The following is a 20,863-nucleotide window of genomic DNA, read 5'->3' as shown; positions in this document are numbered from 1 at the left end:
ATTTTATTTTTATGGAAGAGTCTTTACTATGAAAAAGAGGTGTTATCTAGGGAAGTCCCATGCTGGTTTCTTTCTAATAAAATGACAAAGCAGATTTCTTAAATAAGTCACCAAGGGCAGAAATTACTACTGAATAGTGCTACCCCTCCTTGCACACCCACAATGCCCTGTGCTGAGTATAAATAGGTACCCATGGGCCCAGGGTATTTGGGCCTGGAAATCTCTCCCATCCCTTCTTGCAGAGCTCTGGTGGGGGGAACAGGAGCAGGAACTGGGTTCCCTAGAGTCTGGGCACTGGCAGCATAAGGGATGATTCCTGAAAGATCCCACTCCTGGGCACACAGTTCAGAGCTCCCCAATACCTTCTGGTATCTGGGCTTCAGCAACAATGCTGAAGTGGGGGATGAATTTCCAAGCCCAAAAGGGGAATAAAGTGAACAACTGTCCCCACTTTCCTCCCTAAGTCACTCTCAGGCTGGGTCAGGTGGTCACTGGCAGGACCAGATGTGGCTGGAGCAGGAGAGCAGTGTCCCCGAGCAGCCTCCACCTGGGCCCTTGTTAGCAGTGGTCCAAGGGCTGACTCTGGGGCTTCCTCAGGAACTTGCAGGGATGCACAGATTCTGATGTGATGGCATGGTGGTCAGATGTGGCTTGTGTCCTGCAATACAGAGCTCCTTTCCAGCCCCTCACTGTGCTCAAAGCAGGGCAAGTGGGGGGCACCATAGTCTTCCCTCCAAAATGAGGAGATGGAAGGTGGCTCCAGTTGCTTAGGAGCCTGGTATACTCAGTTAATGATGGGGTCAGTGAGGTCAGCAGCTCTGGATCCAGGCATGTAAGACTTCCACACTTTCTACTCTGCTGGATCCATCAGCTCTGTGGGGTTTTCCAGAAAAGAGTCCCTTCTTGTACATGTTCATGCATGCGGAAGAGGAGGGAGAAGAAGAACCCCAGAAAGGCGCTTGGGAGGGGGACATTACCTGAAGGCACTCTCCTCAGTCACAAATGAAAGAAACAGTCATGTCCTTGCTCTCTTCAATCACAATGGCTTCAGCCGGTTCTTGCAACAGCTTCTAGAGATGCTGAATTCCAGCTCCCACAGGCTCTAGGTCATTGTCAGACTCACTGGGGGAGCAGAGGGGCTCTGTCAGGGAGTAGGGGCTCTGGAAGGCAGTCTCCTTCTTGGAGGGAGGTTGCAGCGGGTATGCACATGGGTCCGTCTGGACAGAAAGTCCGTGATACTCCCTCATCCAGGGGTCCAGGGTTGAGGGGGCAGGGGCAGGGGCAGCTCCGGACAGGTGAGTGCTCTTCTGGCTCAGGCTGTGAAACGGGGGCTATTGCCCTTCTGTGCCCCTCTCCTCCTCCTCCTGGCTCTCACCTGGGTTGTCACCAGCCACTTGGTTCCACTTTAGCAGGACTCCTGGATTCTCTGGGGCATGCCACCTAAGGCGTTCTTAGCTGAGGGAGTCACAGCCTGGAGGCTCTGGCGCTGGGGTTTCCAAGCATTTCTAGGGGGCTCCTGCCAAGAAGCTGAAGCTGACTGCTCTTAAGGGGTAGCCTCCCCTGGAACTGACTGCACAGGGAGCCTGGGGCCCAAATGGAGGTCTCCAGATGGCTGGCTTCATTCTCCTCCAGGTTTTTCTGGCCCTGGAATGATCTCTGGCACATGGAGGCTCCCACTCCCCACCACCTAGAAGTCTTCTGCCTGGTCAAGACTCTATTCAGCCTACCAGACCACAATAGACCCCAGCACTGACCAGCTACCCAGCGTAGCCACCCAGAGCTCACCCCACCCAGGACACAATATTTTATATCAGACGATTGTGAATGTCCTAGGGCATACAGTCAGCATAAATAAGTACATGACAAATAGAACATGGGAGGAAGAGTCCCCAGTAGAAGGGAGATCAGTAGATAAAGAGAATATTCTAAGCTGATGGATTATGGGATAGAGGGGAGGCAGGTTGACTTGAACTATTTTAGTCTCCTAGTATTCTCTAGCTAGGCCTAAAACCAGAACAGAATGCAATGTTTTTCTTATAAGTCCTTAAATTTTTTTTCACATCGAATTCTCTGAGAACATTTAATTCGGATATCTTGAGTTTATATGGTTTGAAAATCTAAACAAAACAAGGAGTGCTATGCTGAAATTGTATTGCTTTAAAATGAGGTGAAATGCGTTTTATACAAAACAAAGCTGATTGAAAACAACATAAGAATGCAATTTTCTACGAAGTTGTCTGAGGTATGAAGTGATATGGAAAATGGATAACATATAACCTTATTCTGTTTATCAATATATAATTATGAAGTAATTTACAATAATGCAGTTATTGATTTAACTTCACCCATGTGCCTTCGGAGGATATTTATACTTTAGGAATGAAATTTAACTAAGTTATTGGGTGAAAATTGCCACTGAGCCATCCTAATTAGAAAACAGATGCTGATGTGCATATCATGTTTTATCCTGGCCCTCCCCTGATCCCAGTATAGTTGCCTTCTTAATAGATGGATGTTGCTGTGGCTTAACAATTGGGAATAGCTCATATCAGTTCTACTGAGGTGAACCTCATGCTTCTGCACATGATAAATAGGAAAATGTTCTCTATTTCCCCTGAAATCTTCTAGTATCTCACAAAATCCAAGAGTAACAGTGTTAACAGCTGGACTGATAAGTTGGAAATGGTGGAGATATATGTGTGGACTTGTCTCATCAGTGGATTCACAACAAACTCAATATTTGTAAATGAAAAAAAATCAAGAAAGGAGGAAGGGAAGAAGGAAAAAGGGAGAAAAAAAGAAGAAAAGGAAGAAGGAAGGAACAAAGGATTAGAGGAAAGGAAGTGAGAAGAGAAGAAACGAAGAAAAGAAAACCTATTTCTATTTCAAAGAAAAGAAAACACATGGTCTGACATATGTAATCATATCTCACTTTGAATAATAATAATCAAGTAAAGACAATATATAGTATTTATTGGGCTATTACCAAGTGCAAGGACTTCCCTACTATGTGCTAATTTACTTACCCTTTGAGGGAGGTATTATTATCCCTCTTTTGCAGATGAGATGACCTAGACTCAGAAGGATTAAGAGCATAAAGGCAGGATCTGAACCCAGGCAGTCTGGTTGTAGATTCCATACCCTTAATCATCAAGCATTAGTACCTCAGTATACTTTATGTTTAGTTGGAAACAAAAATATAGACGGAAATAAAACTGCAGGGACAAGTTAGAAATTTGACTGCAAATTACTTTAGAAGTTTAAGGATAGTTGGCAACAAGAACTTGAGATTATAGCCCAACTGTTCCATGTCCCTTGTGTCTTCAATGCATGTCTTCAATATGCAAATATGTCACCAGGTACCCAGCAGAAAGCAGGCATAATGATTGATCTGGGGTGTAGAGATGTACCTATTGTGAAATAACCAAAATATTTTCTCTTTACAAATTGTGAACAATGATGCATTAGAAAGTTAACTTTACAGTCCATATAACAGATTCCAACAAGCAAGCTAAAATTTAAGCTCATAAATGTAATAATTTAAATTAGAACAATAACTTAAGTGAATCCATACAGTGCCCAACCAAACTTTAGTTCCAGGAGTATCAATTCCAAAGTGAAAGTGTCCAGTCAAGAATCGTTCTGAATTTAATTTTGGTATTGCCCTAAAATTATGTGGTAACATTTTTGTTATATCTAGGAAAGTCAGGTTTATAAGATCAGATCAAATCGGTGGGAGACAAGAACTACCTTATGCTCTCAACCATTAAGAATATAGTCAGAATGGAAGAGGAATAACAGATTAATAAATTCATGGGCTTTAAAATCAGATGACTCAGCTATTCAGCTTGCTAAATAGGAGACTTTGGACACATAACACAGCCTTGCTAAGTCTCAGTTTATTTAGATGTAAAATGGGATACCATAATAACACTGTATAAGATCATGTGAGAAACAAATAAGATCTTACATTTGAAAGCAAATTTTCAGGTCCTTGACACCTAGGTACTGGGTATATATTGTGCTTCTTTAGTTTCCCCTTAAAGCTTATGGTCAGAGAGTCATAGCTTCTCCTTAAACAATCCTTGATGACAAATGACAGTGAAGACATCCATCTTGTTGCATCATTAAAATTGTAGACTGTTATGAGGTAACAAAAATGTTAGATGCTATCTAGCATAATTATACAGCCAATGCAAGTGTGAAATCTATATCTGTTCTCATCTTCAAAATCATCAGGGGTAGGAATCCACTCCAATTCTTATTGTCCCAAATACTTCCTTAAGATCTCTGTGAGTTTTTCCAAGTTGTGCCCTCTAGCAATAGGTAATAGGCCTATATTATCTTCCTTATGATAGTCTTTCTAGTCATGAAGATTACTATTGGTGTTTCTGGAAAGATTTCTTTTCAGACACAGAGGCAGTCTTCTTCTTTGGGCAGTACATTTTACTTCCAGTATTATTATCCAAATAGTTTTTCAGTAGTTATAGGCTGGATTAAATTGAGTTTACTAACCAACTAATAATTTTTAATTTTGTACAAGTCTGTCCTAAACCATGTTTGATGCAATTTAAAACTCCAAAATAAACAAAACACAGCATTTCATATATATCTCAATTACACTGTATCTTATTTTTTATGGTTTTCCTTGCCTATGACAATTTTGATTTTATATTCTATCATCCATTAAATATTTAAGTCTTTTTATTATCTGTGAATTCAATATTCATAATCTGGAAGGATCAATTGTGAAGATAACTGTGGCCCTTTAACTTCATAGTCTTGGTTGAAAGGTTCAGTAGACTTAGGTCATTGCCAGATTTGATTATGGTCATGGGTGACAGGCCAACAATACATCCAAGTACTACCATCAGGTGTGAGGAATAGTTCCCAAGCATCAGAAACAGAATGACAGTTAATACCTTAGATCAAACTTGCATAATAATCAGAGTCAGGCTAACAAAATCCAAGGAATGTAAGCCAATGAAGAGTAAATTAAAGGGTACTGAGGGATCAATTAATTGTGTTTTCAACCTTGAACCTACAAATTATGGACGTGATAGCATAAAATGCAATCTGTCTGAGCCTGGAATCCAGGAATTCCATCAGATTTCTCATGGTGAAGATAAACAAACAAACAACAAACAAACAAAACTTCGCGGAATTTCAGCAGGAGAAAGGAAAAGTAACCATTTTGAAATACATCCCAAGGAAAATTATCCATCACATCAATAAGTTAAAGGGCAAAAAAATCACATGATCATATCAATAGATGCAGGAAAAGCATTTGACAAAATCTGATATCCATACATGATGATATCTTCAGTAAACTAGGAATACACAGGACTGCCAACTTGTTAAAGAAAATCTACAAAAACACTTACAGATAATATCATACTTAATGGTTAGAAGCTAGAAACTTTCTCCCTAAGATCAGGAACAAGACAAGGATGTTGCCTCTCATCACTCCTACTCAACACTGCATGAGAATTTCTAGCTACGACAATAACACAAGAAAATGAAATAAAAATATACATATTGGGAAGAAAGATATAAAACTGTCTATGTCTACATATGACATGATTTTCTATATAGAAAATGCCAAAGATTCAAGAAAAAAAAAAAACCTTCCTGAAATGAATAAGCAATTTTAGCAAGATTTGTAACATTAGTATAAAAAGTCGTTCAGTAGATTTTCTAGATACCAACAATGAACAGCTGGGGACTTTGAAATTAAAGGTACAATACTATTTACTTTAACACCAGAAAAATTAAATACTTTGAAATAAATTTAACAAAATATATACCAGATGTATATGAGGATGACCACAAAATTCTGATGAAAAAAATCAAAGAAGATCTCCATAATTATAGAAGTATTTTATGTTCATAGATAAGAAGATCCAATATTAAGATATCAGTTCCTCCCAATTTGATCTATAGAATCAATGCAATCCCAATAAAAATTCCAGTTAGTTATTTTGGAGGTATGAACAAATGATTTTAAAGTTTATATGAAAAGAAAAAACAGAAGAGCCAACACAATTCTGGAGATGAAATCAGAGGACCGACATTACCTGTCTTTAAAACTCACTGTAAGGTTATAGTAATCAAACAAAAAAAAATGCAAACAAAACAAAACAAACAAACTACAAAAACAGACAAACAAATAAATGGAACAAAGTGGAAAGCCCAGGAATAAGCCCACACAAATACAGTCAACAGATCTTTGATAAAGGAGTAATGGTAATTCAAAGGAGAAAAGATAATCTTTTCAACAAATGGTGCTGGAACAACTGGACATCCACATATAAAAATATAATGATAATACGGACACAGATCTTACATCAAAATGGATCATACACTTAAATGTAAAATGCAATACTAAAATTTCTAGAAGGTGTCACAGGATGAAATCTAAGTGACCTTGGAATTGTTGATGCAATTTTAGATGCAATACCAAAATCAGAACCTATGAAAGAAAAGTTGGTAATTTGAACTTCATTAAAATGAAAACCTTATGCTCTACAAATATCACTGTTAGAAAAAGAAAACATAAGGGAGAAATATTTGCAAAACACATATTTGGTAAAAGACTTGTATCCAAAATATATAGAGTTCTTAAAACTTACCAACAGTGAAACAGACGATCCAATTACAAAATGAGCAAAAGATTTGAGCAGATGTCTTACCAAAGAAGATATACTTCAGATAAGCATATGAAAAGATGCTCAATATTATATGTCATTCAGGATTTGTAAATTCAAATGATGACATACTACTACATATCTATCAGAACTGCTAAAGTCCAAAACACTGATAATAAAAAACTGTTACCGAAGATGCGGAATAATAGGAACACTTATTCATTGCCGAAAAGAAAAAAAATGGTATAGAAACTTTGACGGAGCCACCCAGGCGCCCCAAAGCTAAACACTGTCTTAACATATAATTCAGCATTGCGTTATTAGGTAATTACCCAAATGAGTTGAAAACTTAGGTCCAACACAAAACCTACACATGAATGTTCATAGAAACTTTATTTCTAATTGCCAAAAATTGGAAGCCACCAAGATGGCTCTCAATCTTTCAACAGGCTGGTGGCTATAACAAACTGTGGCACATTCATACACTGAAATATTATTCTGCAATGAAAGGAAATGAGCCATCAAGACAGAGAAAGACATAGAGGAAAATTGCTTGCATACTGCTAAGTGAAAAAAGCTAGTCTGAAAAGGCTGAATAGTGCATGATGCCACCTACATGACATTTTGGAAAAGGCAAAACCACGGAGACAAGGAAAAGATAGGTCTTTGTCAGGGACTCAGAGGGAGGAAGGCAGAAATGAATAGGCGGATCACAGAATTTTTAGAGCCATGAAACTATCCTGCATGATACTGTAATGGTGGATACATGACATGCATTGTCAAAACCTACAAAATTGTACAACACAAAGAATAAATCCCAATGTAATCTATGGACTATAGTTAATAATAATATATCAATATTGGTTCATCAGTTGTAACAAATAGACCACATGAATGTAATGATACGGGAAATGGTGCAGGGGAGAGGGGGTCTAGAGGAACTCTCTGTACAATCTCTGCAGATTTTTTTTTTGAAATCTAAAACTATTCTAAACAATAAAATCTATTTCCCAGTCATGGTGTGGATGTAACCCATAGAACGTGATTGCGTGCAAGGTGGTAAAGAAAGGAGTCTTGGGTTTGAATTCAGCTTGCCCATCACTAGCTGAGTTGCTTAATATTTCTGAAACTGTTTCCTTGTTGGTAGATTGAGAAGAGCACTATCTTTAGTAGAGGGTTATTGTTATGATTATTGTTAAATAAAATAACATGTGCACATCAGTAACTGCCATATAATAAGTGTATAATAGTAGCTACAATTTGGATCCTAAAGGACTTTAGAGATTTTGAAGATAGAATGGTAAAGCTTAGAGGCATCACTTGTGAAGATCATAAAATAATGTCATTTGCAGATCACTTGCTGTGTTGTTAGGGAGTACTGTATTAGGCATTTGTGGAAATAAAGCAAAAAGAAAAAAAAATCATGTTTTCTTCTTCCAATTAAGACTGATTTTAAAAAGTGATGATTTAAAAACAGACAGAAGAATTTTATCAATATAGTTTCCTGTGCTCTCCATGATTTTTCTCATCTTACTCCTCCCCTGCAACAGTTAAGGAAAGAAAGGATGACAGAAGTGACTAAGCAAAGGGGTCCTTTAAAATACTCTTATGGGATAGTTTAAGCCCTTGCCCAGGGAAAGACCTCAAGTTGCTTCTTTTCAACTTTACTCAAATAGGGGAGGTGAGGGAAGACTTTCATGTCTACACCTACCAGCTGTTCTAAGGTTCTGCCCTGCACTTTATGAAATTATATGTATCTTGAGACATAGAAAGGATTGTTTAATGGAGTAATTTAAGATAATGAGTTTCACATCTATTTTATGGAATACATGTTGATCACTAAGCCATTCTACAAACTATGATGAGTCTGAATAGAGACAGGTCTCGGCAAACTGATTCTTGTACCATGTTAACTACCATCCCACAATGTGAATAAATAATATAGATTATTTTACATCAAAAGTCATCCATGTTCATGGGCAAAAATGTCACTAAATACTTATCTCTAGGGGTCATACTTGTAGGTAAACTGGAGGACTTTGTGATAGCAAATGGGCCTTGCTCATTCTCATCTCTCTGGTTTCTGCTGAAATGTAATGTCGTGGAGAGTGCCCACTTACACTCAACCACCTTTCTCCACTCCCCTGTACCAGTCGTATATTTCCTATCACTCTCCTTTACCAGTTTCCATCATTTATACTTACCAAAATCTACAGTTACACATTTATTTGCTCATTTCATTGTTTGTTACTGCTTTCTTACATGAAATTTCAAACTCCCTGAGAGTGAGAACTGTGTTTATTTTATTCACCAAATCATTTCATGTTCCCTGATGTGGAGCAGCACTCCAAAGTATCTACTGATTGATTAACTTAAGGAATAAACGAACTTGCAATGGTGCCATGCCCAGTGTTCTCCATGGTAGAGAACATATACATCTCTCACCTTAGGGATCAAACAACTCAAATTATTAACTTCCACTTATTCTAAGAAGCTGGTAGTCATTTCCTCTGTCTTCAATTTGTCTGACCATTTTTTTTTCAATTCACAAGTTACTGTTGGCTAGAACACAATGAAGATCAAAATAAAGTCATCTTCTCACACATATTGGGGAAAACAAAACTTGGATGTAAATATAAACAAAAATTATTGACAATTCGGGATATTCTTCTCCTTGAATATTTCAATAATCAAATCTATAATAAAATGAAGCTAAGATTATTTACCTATTAGGATCCATTTAGCCAACAAATGTTGTGGCACAGATAAGTTAGTATAATAAAATATAATACAGCTTGATGTAAAGGTTAGAGTGGTTGATATATGAATGTGACAAGACACCGCTATTGGAAATTGAGTTTCTTAAAATTAAAACAAAAAGGTTTGGGATATTAGTAATATTTGTAGTCAATAGTAAGCAGATAAAAGTTTCATAATGACATATTAGTCAAGAATTTTCTTTTTCTAAATGACCAATGCATCATGTAGTAAAAAAGTACTTTTTATGATTAACTGTTGCAAGAACATTTTATCTGAAATCATTTGCTATTATTTAATATAGAAACCCCTCTGATACTATAAGGGAAACCTGACAATGGTGGAGGGCTTTGAAAGATTATTTTTAATATTTGGCATAATAGTCTGTAATGGTTCCTATGGCTCTGATAACTCAAAAATTGAATAAAAAAGCAAAAGTAAAGTTGAATCCTGTCATTTTGCCTTAATAACAATTAACATTTATGGAGTGCTTTTTATCTGTGATTTGGTTTATCTTTCAAAATTTTCCCAATTGTTTTTCAGGTCACTGAAATACCACAGTTATTATTTTGGATGAACATATCCTAACGTGTATTAAAATAAAAACTCCTGAGATAATGACAACACTTTTGTATTTAGTACTCCACCAGGAAATGAAGGTGTGGAAAAGAAAGTCATGGAGAAGGGATTCAAGAAGCAGTGTGATTGGTAGGAAACTCTGAACATGGCTCAAAGGTAGAAATCCATGTGTTCTTCTCATGGATATTAAGGAAATAGGAGTAAATGAATTCACAATGACAGTATGGAATGAATTGGGAGAAAGACAAAAAATTCACTGATAACTAGTATTATAATAATAAACATTTCTACATAGCATGTTAACAGTTTAAATTTACTACATAGAGATCCACGTTCAGGAATAGACAATTTTAAGTGTTTTGTCAAACCCGTTTGCTATTAGACATGAACAATGATCAATAAAATATTTTGAAAATGTGTGATGGGATAGGATATTCTAGACTCATTTTCCCCTGTTCCTCTCTTCCAAATGCAACCACATACTCTAGAAATAATTCAGCATGCGATCCTAATAGGACTCTAAAAGATAAGAAGAAAGTGGACTGGCTAGGGATCTCAGGACTTAAGAAAAGACACCAAATTGAGTTCCTAGATTTTCTTTTTGCCCCCGAAATATGGCACTGTGGATTGAGGAGAGCCCTACAAGTTGGAACTGCAAAAAAGCATAGAAAACAAGAAAACAATTAAAGCCTGACCTTTCTGGCCATGTACTGGGAAAGGGACAGCCCAGTAGAGACCTAACAAGGAGGTCCACTGCTGTCCAACACCAGTGTCAGCAGGGCCTGTCCAGGAACTCATCCTTAATCTGCCCTGTAGGCTCTTGGCAGAAGCATCTGTGATTTTGCACCATGCACTGGGCAGTAGTGGGCTTTTTGGGCCACAGCGTCAGCATCAGCAGAGTGCTTGCCCTGTCCCCAGGGCAGGGGGGACTCAATCTGTTATAACAACAATGACTAAGGCTGAGTGTTTCCTGAACCTAACCCAATGTCACTGGGAAGGGCAGGTGATATTTGCTAAGATCAGTCAAAAATCTCAGCAGATGGGGCACCTGGGTGGCTCAGTCGTTTAGGTCTCTGACTCTTGATTTCGGCTCAAGTCATGATCTCAGCTCAGGTCATGATCTCAGGGCCATGAGAGATCAAGCCCCACATCAGGCTCCGTGCTGAACATGTAGCCTGCCTAAGATTATCTCTCTCTCCCTCTCTCCATCTCCACTCACGCTCTTTCTCTCTTAAAAAAAAAAAAATCTCAGCAGAACCATAAGAATAAAACTGACCAGAATAACTTGGCAAAATACCTCAAAACTAAATTGTCATCAGAACTACAGCTCATAAAATAATCCAGGACCTACATGTTAAACCTACGTAGAGATACTGATGACTGAAAAAGATTTAAATAAGATGAAGAGTCTCCTAATATTACATACAAAATGTCCAGGATATATGCAAAAAAAAAAAAAAATCCCTCATTATACTAAGTACCATGAAAAACACAACTTGAATAAGAAAAGGCAAGACATGAATCAGTTGTTGGAATTATCTGATAGTATTTTAAAGCAGCTATCATATAGATACTCAACAAATAATTTAAAATTCTCTTTAAAAAAATGAAAAAAATTAGAAACTCTTACCTAAGTAACAGACATTACAAAAATGAACAAAACTGAAATTATATGACTGGAAAATAGAATAACTGTAATAAAATCCTGGATGGGCTCAAGGTTTGAGTGGAGATGACAATGGGTAGAGTCAGTAACATTGAGAACAAATCAGCAGTTTGTTCAATCTAAACAACAGAAAGAAAATAGACTAAAAAAATGAATGAAAATAACAATGAAAGGAAGAGAGTCTCAAGGAATCCTGGGACAATTAAAAAAGAACTAATATTTGTATCATCAGAGTCCGCAGATGAGGGTACAAAGATTGAGGGCTGAAATGTATTTAAAGATACAGTGGCTAAAACTTCCTAAATTTAGTGAAAGATATAATCCTACAGATTCAAGAAGCTGAGTTCACCCCCAAATAAGTACATAAAAAAAGCCATACAAAGATTCAACATAATTAAACCTTAACTAATTAAATTAAAAACTAAAACCAAAGAAAACATTCAAAAACAGCCGGATAGAAATGGCACATTGCTTATATGGAAACATCAGTTCAAATAACAGTGGATTTCTCATCTGAAACTTCAGAAGCCAAAATGAGGTATCAAAATATCTTTTAAGTGGTGAAAGAAAAGAATTGTCAACCCAGAATCCAATGTCTAGTGAAACTCCTTCAGAAATGCAGGGAACTGAAGACATTCTCAGATGAAAGGAAACAAATGGAATTTGTCACCAGCAGATCAATTTTTAATGAATAGCTAGAGGAAGCTCTCAAAACATAAAGAAGGTAATAACAGAAGCCTGAAGCCTTCAGAAAAGACAGAAGAACAACAGAATGGGTAAAAATAGAGGTGAACATAATAGCCTAGTCTTCACCTCATGAGTTTCTTAAAACCTAGTTTTTGTTCAAAACAAAAATTATAATGCCATGGGATGCTCAATGTATGTGGAGGAAATACTTAGTATGATAATATATAAAAAGTGGCAAGGACAAAGTGTCATCAATGAAAGTAAGTTTTCTACAGTTTCTTCAAAGTGGTAAAACTCTGACACTAGTAGTCTAAATTATATATGCATATTGTGATATCTAAAGCAAGCAACTATGGTAAGAAAGCTCTACAAAGAGGGGTGCCTCAGTGCCTCTCTCAATTAAGTGTCTGACTCTTGATTTCAGCTCAGGTCATGATCTCAGGGTTGTGAGATCGAGCCCTGTGTTGAGTTCTGCACTGGGTGTGGGGCCTGCTTAAGACTCTCTCTCCCTCTGCCCCTCCCCCACTTGCTCTCTCTTTCTCTACAAAGAGATATGCCCAAGTCATTATTATTAAATAAAAATAAAATCCTACAAAAAATCAAGTAAGATAGAAGAAGGCAAGAAAAAAGAAATGAAGGAACAAGAAGCAGAGAGAACAGGCAGAAAAAAGTCTAAAAGAACAGACTTTACCTCTATAATATCAATAATTACTTTAAATATGTATGATATAAATACACCAGTTAAAAGACAGGCATTGTTATGGATTAAAAAGTAAAAACAAAAAAACGTGTCCTATTTGCTGAGTAAAAGAAACTCACTCCAAACCTAACAACGTAAGTAGATTGAAAGCAAAAGAATAGAAAAAGAAATATCATGCAAATATTAATTTTAAGAAATGGCAGGAGTGGCTATATTAATATCAGACAAGGTAAATTTCAGAGCAAAGAAAACTAATACAGACAAATGGGAACATTGCATATTCATAAAAGAATCAATGCACCAAGAAGTTAATGGTGGTCCTAAATGTGTATGCATCAGATGCAACAGATCTTCAAGTTACATGATGCAAAAATTGAGAGAACTGAAAGGAGAAATAGATAAATCCAAAGTTATAGTTGGAACCTCAAAATCTTATTTTTAGCAATTGGTAGAAATACTAGTCAAAAATTATCAAGGACAGAAGAACTGAACAACACCATCAGTCAACAGAGGCAAATGCACATTTATGAAACAAATGATCTGACAAAACCAGAATACATGTTCTTTTCAAGTATCCATGGAATAGTCAACCAATACAGACCATACCCTGGGTCATCAAATAAATCTTAATTAAAGAAATTAAAGTCATATAGAAGATATCCTTAATCATAGTGGAATCAAATCAGAATCAATAGTAGGCAGATAGTAGGAAATTCTTCTAACACACTGAAACTAAATAGCACATTACTAAGTAATACATGGGTCAAAGATTGAGTCTCTAAGAAAGGCTTAAAATACATATAACTACAGGAAAATTAAAATATATTGAAATCTGCGGGATGCAGTTACAGTGCTGAGAAGAAAACATTAAGTGCTTTCATTAAAAAGGAAGAAAGATCTCAGGGGCACCTGGGTGGCTCAGTCAGCTGAGCATCCGACTCTTGGTTTTGGCTCAGGTCATGATCTCAGGGTTGTGGGCTGAGCCACGTTGGGCTCCATGCTCAGTGCAGAGTCTGTTTTAGTTTCTCTCTCCCTCTCTCTGATCTTCCTGCTTGTGCATGTACTCTCTCTCTCTCTCTCTCCTTAAAATAAATAAGTAAATCTTTATAAAAAAAAGATCTCAAATCAATAGTTCAAGTTCCTACCTCAAGAAACAAGAAAAGGAAGAGTAAAGCAAGCATAAGAACAGAAATTATAAAAATGAGAGCATAAATACATGAAAATAAAACAGGAAAACAATAATAAAACAAAAAGTTCGTTTTTCAAAAATCTGATAAACCTCTAGGAATTGATAAAAATAACTTGATAAAACTTTATCAATAAACTGATAAAAAGAAAAAAGACTTGAATCCCCAGTGCCAGCGATAGAACAGGGGATATCATAACAAATCCTGCAGAGAGAATACCACAATCAAATGTATGGTCAAAAATTGGACAGCTTTAAAGAAATGGGACAATTTCTTAAAAATGATACATTATCAAAACTCAGTCAAGATAAAGAGACAACCAGAATAGTTCTAAAACTACTAAAGAAGTTGAATTTGTGATTAAAAATCCCTCATAGAAAAAAAATTACAGGTTCACATGGTTTCACTGAAGATTTTTTAGAACAATTCAAAGAAGAATTAATAACAATTTTATACAATCACTTACATAAAATAAGAGGGAATACTTCTTAAGTCACATTATGAAGCTAATATTACCTGATACCAAAGCCAGACAAAGACAGCAAAGCCAGCAAGCAAGAAAGAAAGAAAGGGAAGAAGGAAGGGAGGGAGGAAGGAAGGGAGGGAAAAGAACCTCAGCCTAAAACTTCCATGCTATAAAAAACTCAAAATAGGTTATAAACTTAAATATAAAACATTAAAATATACTTTTAGGAAAAAAATGGGAAAAACTCTTTGGTGCCTTGGACTGGGCAGAGTATTTATACTTCGTACCAAAACACAACCTTAATACAAAGAAAAAATGATAATTTGGAATTTGTCAAATTTACAAACTTTTGCTCTGCTATACACCCTGCTAAGAGAATAAAAAGACAAATTGTAACATAAGGATCAGTATACACCTAATTGGAATGGCTCAAATAAAAAATTGTGGTAACACCAAATGCTGGGCAGAGAAACTAGATCACTCATACATAACTGGTGGAATGGTAGTCCCTCTAAAAAACAGTTTGGCAATTTTTCTTCAAAACTACAAAGGGCCTTAGGATACAACTAGCGACTGCACTCTTGGACTTTTATCCCAGAGAAACAAACATTTTCACACAGAAACCTGTACATGGATGTTTCTAGCAGTTTTATTTGCAACATCCTCACACTGGGAACTGTGCAGATGGTTTTTAATGATGGTTAGACCAACTGTAGCACATCCATACCACAGAATACTACTAATTTGCTTAGTGTAATTCCACAGTGATATTTCAGGTTATTTATTTGAAAATTTTACCAATTTTCATAACTCAATTTGGAACCAACTGTGCCAATCTCCTTTCTCTTCTTTTCCCACTTTTCTTCTGAAATATTACAAATTCAGTAAAACTCTGTTCTCTTGTTGGCTAATTCAATATCTGACTAGAAGCTTATCCAAGATGGCTCTGAGTCACCATTAGAAAGCATGGATGGATACTGTCACATGGTGGGGAAAATCAGGCTTCAGAATTTCAATGTGATAAATTAACTTAGAAATTGTAATTTGCTCTTAAAACAGACACTCACACATTTTAAGTATTGATTCAAAATCAATCTCCCTGGGGCACCTGGGTGGCTCAGTCAAGCATCTGCCTTTGGCTCGGGTCATGATCCTGGGGTCCTGGGATCAAGCCCCACATCGGGCTCCCTGCTCAGCGGGAAGCCTGCTTCTCCCACCCCCCTGTTTGTGTTCCCTCTCTCGCTGTCTCTCTCTATCTGTCAGATAAATAAATAAAATCTTTAAAAAATTCAGTCTCCCTGTATCTGAATTCTTTGATTTAATCAAGTCTAAAATTTGGTAAAATCAGTTGGGCAGATAAGTGTCAAAAATGTACTTGTTTGGTATTTCATTATCTACTCCTATCCTTTTTATTTTTTAAGAAATAGAAAAATCAGCATACTTTATTAGCATCTTGACATAATCAAAGAAGAACTGTTCATAAACATAGTGGGCCTAGTTCAAAGGACCCCAGTACTCTCAAAATCCTTCTTCTCTCACCAAAACATCATAGTCTACCTCATATTCTCATTACGGTTTTTTTTTCTTCCTTTAGATTAAATCACAGTGGGTGCTAAGTTAAAGTGTATATACATTATTTAGAAAGGCCCAAATGATACAGTAAAAATATTACTCAACCAAACAGTTCTAGCCTTAATCATACCACAATTGGGTTATATGAACTTGGAAAAATGCCACTTCACTCACAATTCCCTTTGTGACAATGAAATGGACCAAGTTAGAGGTTTGTGGGCTATTCTGTTGGCCAAGGAGCATTTTGTTCCACTAAAAATCTTAAAAGAGAGGCCAGAGCAAAAGTGAGTTAGAAATGCGGTACCATGGAGGCAGTGGACCTGGAGGCTCAGCCTCTCTCCTCACCCTCCACCGGCCCCTGCAACAGCTCCCATGGCTCTACCCTTTAAAGACCTCTAGATCAGATGATCTCTAGGAATCCTTCATAGTTTCAAATTGTATTATGAATGCTTAGAGAAGGGATAAAAAAAATAAGTGATACAGGAAGAAATGCATGTAATTTTAAAGCATTAGAGTAGAGCCAGGGTCCTAGCTGCTACAGGAGATGAGAAGAAGGAACTGATGGGGAGTGGACCATCTTGGGCTTGCTCCACCGTGTTCTGGGCCCATCCTTTGTGGGGGGGTTGCATGGCTCCACCCATGGAGAATGACTTACATGCTAGCACCACCTAAGAGAGCACCTTGAGAAGCATGTAATAGGCAGAAGAAAGACTATACACAGAGAGAGAAGGCAGTTGCCAGGGATTGCCTTCCTCCATGTCTATACTCCATGGAAAATCCCCCCAAGATGGAGATTACAGAGCTAATAGAAAAAGCACTGGGTAACAAAGAGCCAAAAAACAAAACAAAACATTGTTAGACCGGTCACATAAATATTACCAGATGTACTGGGGCAGAGAGCAGTGGGCAAGCCTGTTCTTGATCAGTCCTATAATCATAATGGTGCTGGCCACAAAAGACTACCGAATGGTTCCAAATCAGGAGGCTCTGGGTCCTGTAGAGGACACTGTTGACTAGTAACACCAGCTGGTATTTAAAGCTGGGGATGACTTTGGCAATTTCATTTAATTCAGATTGAAAACGAAGTAAGATTTATTATCTAGAAGACACAACTGATTTTACTAATACTAATAGAGGACAGGAGTCACACACACCTGGATTATTCAGTTCTTTTGAGAGAACATTCCTATTGGATGAAAAGTTCATTACAAAAAAGATGAAAGACAAGATTTATGGGCATATTCTTATTATTTAGGAGATGAAGGACTAAAGATCAATGACAACAACCTATTTTGTGACAAGAATGGTCATGCTTTTAAACTTTATTGGCAAGAGTAAATACACATTTGACTGTGTAATTATTTCAAATTCAAAAACTGTCTTCATATATTGGATTTTAAAACCTGACAATTTTCAAAATGTGTTTGATGAAGTGTTTATAAGTCCAAAATCTTTTGATGTTGATGATTATCTCACTGTGGAAAATTTTCATTCTCACTATTGGTATTAGACGGCCAAGGAGTTTTGAAAAAAAAAGAAGTCCTGGGCGCCTGGGTGGCTCAGATGGTTAGGCGTCTGCCTTCGGCTCAGGTCATGATCCCAGGGTCCTGGGATCGAGTCCTGCATCGGGCTCCCTGCTCCTTGGGAGCCTGCTTCTCTTTCTCTCTCTCTCTCTCTCTCTGTCTCTCATGAATAAATAAATAAAATCTTTAAAAAAAAAAAGAAGTCCTAATATAATTGGCACAGTGAAAATTAAAGCAAAGAGTATAAAACACATGATATTTACATAGATAAATCATAGAAATGATCTCTGACCAGCAACCTTTTTAAAGAAGAATGATATTCCCATGCCATAAAAATAAGATTCACTTTGTAAAAGATAATTTTTGTAATGTCTCCAAGTCTTGACCCTGTGAAATCTTCTATTCTGGTCATTCTTCTCTCTTTTTATTTTTTTTATTTTTTTATTGTTATGTTAATCACCATACATTACATCATTAGTTTTTGATGTAGTGTTCCATGATTCATTGTTTGTGCATAACACCCAGTGCTCCATGCAGAACGTGCCCTCCTCAATACTCATCACCAGGCTAACCCATCTAACCCTCCCCTCTAGAACCCTCAGTTTGTTTTTCAGAGTCCATCGTCTGGTCATTCTTCTCTTAAGATAGTTTTTCATTTAAAATTCCAGACAAGGAGTGACAGAAAAACAATGGAGCAGTGTTTCTTAGGGTGAGGTTTGGTTATATCAAACAAAAATCAAACAAATAAACCAGAAAGAAAGAAAGAAAGGGAGAGAGAGAGAAAGAAAGGAAGGAAGAGAGAGGGGAAGGAAGGAAGGAAAGAAGGAAGGAAGGAAGGAAGGAAGGAAGGAAGGAAGGAAGGAAGGAAGGAAGGAAGGAAGGAAGAAGGAAGGAAGGAAGGAAGAGAGGAAGAGAAGAAGGAAGGAAGGAAGGAATGAAGGAAGAGAGGAAGGGAGGGAGGGAGGAAGGGGGAGGGAGGGAGGATGGGGGGTGGGAGGGAGGGAGAAGTTCTTTCCTTTCTCATGGAAAGGAAGTCTGCCAGTAGCCAGCATAGGACTGGTATGGTAACACTAAAGCCTGCAAAACTCAAACTTTTCATCTCTGCCATCTTTAGCATGAAGCTTCCACTTCATGGTCCGACATGTTTATTTGGGACTCTGTTGACATATCTTTAACCATTCCCTCAAGAAGAGAGTGGAGATCTCAAAGGATGTGTCTTCCCACCTTTACAGATGCTTTCTGAACTTACACACAATGTATCATCATGCATGTCATTTGCCAAAATGTAATGAATGACATGAACACACCTGGTTGTGAGACAGCCTAAAAGATGTCATTCTTCTGGGAAGGAAAAAAAAAAAATGAGGACCCTCTTACTAGGGAAAATTGGAAAATAGATGTCAGAGTAGCAACTAGTAGTCTTAGTAAAAAGGTAATTGAAAGGTAGGCTTTATTTTAAATTTTATTTCAGAGATGATAGTAATTGTATTTTAGATGATCTTTATATATATAGAACCTATTCTCCAGGTCTTCATCAATTCTAGATTTTAAGTAGTTCCCATTGTTTCCTATGATCTCTTTATTCTAATATGCTCACTTTCAAGCTCTTCATCCTGATACTTCCCTAGAATGGATGGATCGGATATGCAATCCTTTCTGAGTGCTCCCTTATAGAAAAATCTTGATTTTTCCTACAAATGACCTCCTGACTAAGTACATCATTCTTTTCCTCCCCTGCTTGGAAGGCAGTCTTCATTTCCTTCTGCTTTTTGGCTCTCTGAAGAAGTCTACGATTTTTCTCGCTTTGGGCTGTAGTGCTCAACCCTGGTTGTACAGTCAAATCACTGAGGGAGATTTTTTTCAAATGGAAATGCCTAGACTCCATCCCAGAATAATTAAATCAGAATCTCTAAGGATAGAGCCCAAACACTGGTGTTTTTTTAATACCTCACCCAATGATTTTAATGCATAGCTGGTGCCAAGAACCACTGTTTAAGAAATAAGCTCTTTTTTCTTGCCTGGATGTTTGTAGAGGTTTTTTTCTTCTCCTTAGTATTTTTTTTTTTTTAAATTGAGGTATAATTGACATACAACATTACATTAGTTTCAGGTGTACAACATAATGATTCGATGCTTTTATATATTGCAAAACACCTCCAATCACAACAATAAGTTAACACCCATTGCCATACAAAGTTACACTTTTTTCTTCTCCTGAGACCCTTTAAGGTTTACTCTCTTAGCAACTTTCAAATATTCAATATGGTATTACTAACTATAGTCACCATGCCGTACCTTACATCCCCGGGACTTTTATTTTATACTGGAAGTTTGTACCTTTTGGCCAACTTTGCCCTTTACCCTAGACACAACCCTTGCAACATAAGCAAGATCATATGGTGTTTGTCTTTCTCTGTCTGACTTATTTCACTTACCATAACACCCTCAAGATTCATCCATGTTGTCACAAATGGCAAGATTTCATTCTTGTTTATGGCTGAATAATATTCACTCACACACATTCACACACACACACACACACACTATGTTTTCTTATCTATTCATCCATTTATGGGATAGACACTTAGGTTGCTTGCACATCTCGACTATTGTAAATCATGCTGCAATGTACATAGGGGTGTACATATCTTTTGAATTAGTGTTTTCATTCTCTTTGGATAAATACCTAGTATTAGAATTGCTGGATCATATGGGTAGTTCTATTTTTCATTTTTTGAGGAAACTCCATACTGTTTTCCAACGTGACTGCCCTAATTTACGTTTCCACCAACAGTGCACAAGGGTTCTTTCTCATTCACATCCTCACCAACACTTGTTGTGTGTTGTCTTTTTGCTAATAGCCAATTCTAACAGATGTGAGGTGATTTTGTTGTAGTTTTGATTTGCGTTTCCCTGATGATGAGTGATGTTGAGCATCTTTTAATGTACCTGGTGGCCATCTGTATGTCTTATTTAGAAAAATGTCTATTGAGATCCTCCGCCCATTTTTAATCCGATTATTTGTTTTCTACTGAGTTGTATGGATTCTTGATCTATTTTGGATATTAACACCTTCTCG

At 37.1% G+C, this 20,863-nt stretch overlaps 1 pseudogene; it reads right to left on the bottom strand.

Annotated features, from left to right (window-relative positions):
* Positions 1-992: 992 nt before the first annotated feature.
* Positions 993-20,863, bottom strand: part of LOC110586931 — a 115,199-nt pseudogene continuing 95,328 nt past the window's right edge.

The sequence above is a fragment of the Neomonachus schauinslandi genome, chromosome 8 (genome assembly GCF_002201575.2).
Source record: "Neomonachus schauinslandi chromosome 8, ASM220157v2, whole genome shotgun sequence".
Classification (NCBI taxonomy): domain Eukaryota; kingdom Metazoa; phylum Chordata; class Mammalia; order Carnivora; family Phocidae; genus Neomonachus; species Neomonachus schauinslandi.
The sequence above is the reverse complement of the archived record's forward strand: the minus strand, read 5'-3'. Positions and strand labels throughout refer to the sequence as shown.